This window comes from Montipora capricornis, chromosome 11, assembly GCF_036669925.1.
Source record: "Montipora capricornis isolate CH-2021 chromosome 11, ASM3666992v2, whole genome shotgun sequence".
NCBI lineage: Eukaryota > Metazoa > Cnidaria > Anthozoa > Scleractinia > Acroporidae > Montipora > Montipora capricornis.
In genome coordinates this window covers 7,174,488-7,176,987 of record NC_090893.1, presented here as the reverse complement: position 1 = coordinate 7,176,987, position 2,500 = coordinate 7,174,488, and positions in this window count along the sequence as shown.

The following is a 2,500-nucleotide window of genomic DNA, read 5'->3' as shown; positions in this document are numbered from 1 at the left end:
TATTCCAAATTGCACGAGAAAAATCATGAGGTTAACTATCAATACAGGCAATGTGTTCAATAATAGTCCCTAATGTATGAACCACATGGAAGACACAATGACCATATCGCTCGAAATAATAGTATAAGTAGAAAGAGAATGAACAATTTAGCTCAAGCGGTCTAAGAGCAGATATTTCTTTCTATCATTGACTTGTCGGGGACAAGCGATCTGGAAGCAGGACTAGTATTCTGAGCAACGTCGGAGAGGACAGAAACCTCAGCTCATTCCAGCGTTACAACACCACGCTCTGAAACTCAATTCGGAGATTTCAGCGGCAGACATCGCTACTAATTCTACTTTCTTTTGTCGATCTTTGAACACTTGTGTTTGTGCGGCGTGCCATATGAAAGACATGCAGTTATTTCGGTGGCATGTAACTGATTCAGACACATCTTTTTATATAAATTGCACATGTGAACAACAGCCAAAAAGAGACATATCCTATTAAAGAAGGATGACTCCGAAGGGCCAATAAATGGTTCACCGCAGCCAAAAAACAAATAAGTTAGTAAAAGTTTGGACGGAGGCAAAATGATGCATGAGGACACATCTTTCGAAGACCTGAATATGTTATCAGAGGCCCCCCGGCGTTTCTCGAAGGTCCCGAAACCTTTCGGGCCTTTTGTCGGGTGTCACAATTCCCTCTGTATCTCGAGACTGGCGAGGATTTAAGTCATAAAAATCCACGACCATTTTGCTTTTCGTTCTCATATAAAATACTTTGAAAGACCAGCTTTCCAAAACAAGTAGATGGACGTTTCAAAAATGGCGTCTGGAGCCCGGCCAAAAAGTTCTCCGAGACGGGACTTGCGAGAAACAGGGCCCCAAATTCTGGGACTTTTTATTAGGATGGTACTAAGTCACCTTAGAAGTCTTAATTTGAAAACGCTTAGTTTTGGTTTTAACACCGGCATATATGCTCAAACAGCGATTCTCGCTATCCGAAGAGAAAATTTGGCAACCAACTGACCGTGAATTCAAGAGCAAATGAACAGGCGGAAGATAAGGGAAAAGGAAATTATTTCCCTTGAGCCTCAATTCAGTATTCCTTCAATCTTTGACAACTGAAAACTATACTGACTAGCAATTATTGACCACAAGAAAGAGGTACTCTTTTTGACCGCAAATTGACTGTCCTCCGATAACAAGGCCAAATTTTAATTTCGTTGTAAGGGAGTTTTTTTTTTTCATTTCGTAGTAGTTTCGTAGACCCTGCGAGCAGAGTCTCTTTCGATATAGACTCTGCCAGCCGGCTCGACATTTCGTGTTGAGCAGGCGTTAAAAATTCAAACGTATTCGGGTGTCAGTCACGCGTGACTAGTTACCGCAAATCCACAAAACCAAAACAAACAGTAGCGGATATTTTCGAACAACTCTGGCAAACACACGACAACCAAGGAATCATTTCCTCAAGATAGTTCAAGTTTTTAAATTGCCATTTTAATTTTTACTGAAAAAATTAATAGGTTTCTCAATTCTGGTAAACTAGCTTCTGTAACCGACATACGGAAAAATTCTCATGGGAATTTAGACAGTTTAAAAATTGTCACGCTGTTGTAAATTTAAAAAATATTGTTGACGCGTGGCGATTGATCATGCGCACAAATAAAAAAAAACAGGTTTGGCAAGTTGAAACTGGACTGACTCATCCATTTCTTTGGATGAGCGGCAAATCAAAGAAAGTCGAGCCGGCTGGCAGAGTCTATTTTCCTCTTCCCGACTTATCTAGGAAGATCGAAAGAGACTCTGCTCGCAGGGTAAGTACTAAGAAGAGGTCCTCAAAGACGCACGTAAAGCTCAATCAGTTCTTCTTAAAATTGTGTTGAGTAGTTTATCAACTAAACAAAAAACAAGCCGGAAAAAGACCAATAAATTTCACCGGCTTCCATAAAGATTTGATGAAATATTCAAGTAGACAGAATTATTATTGTGTTTACAGTAAACGTCGACCAACTGTAATTTGAGAATTTAAGAATTGCCAAAAGTGAAAGAAGCTTATGTTAGCTCATTTCTTACCATGCTGTTATCTACAGCTATAGGGCAATTTCTCAAAAGACAGACCTGGAGACAGACCTGTTTCACACGCACGCGATGCGGTCCTTTTTTAACCTTTAACTCCCTGGAGTGATCGTTACGTAAATTCTCCTCACAATTTCAATGAAATGTCTGTCAGACAGGTATTGAGAATAAAGAATATTACCAGCTTAAGAGGTGTGATCTTGATATAACACTAAATTCTCACGACTACCAAACAAAGAAATCCATGGTACTAGCATAGGAGAATGCACGTTTCGATGGTGGGAATGAAAGGGTTACTTGGTCTGGTTACGTAAATTCTCCTCTCAATTTCAATGAAATGTCAGTCCGACAGGTATTGAGAATTAAGAACATTATCAGCTTAAGAGGTGTGATCTTGATATAACACCAAATTCCCACGACTACCTTCCGATATATGTAA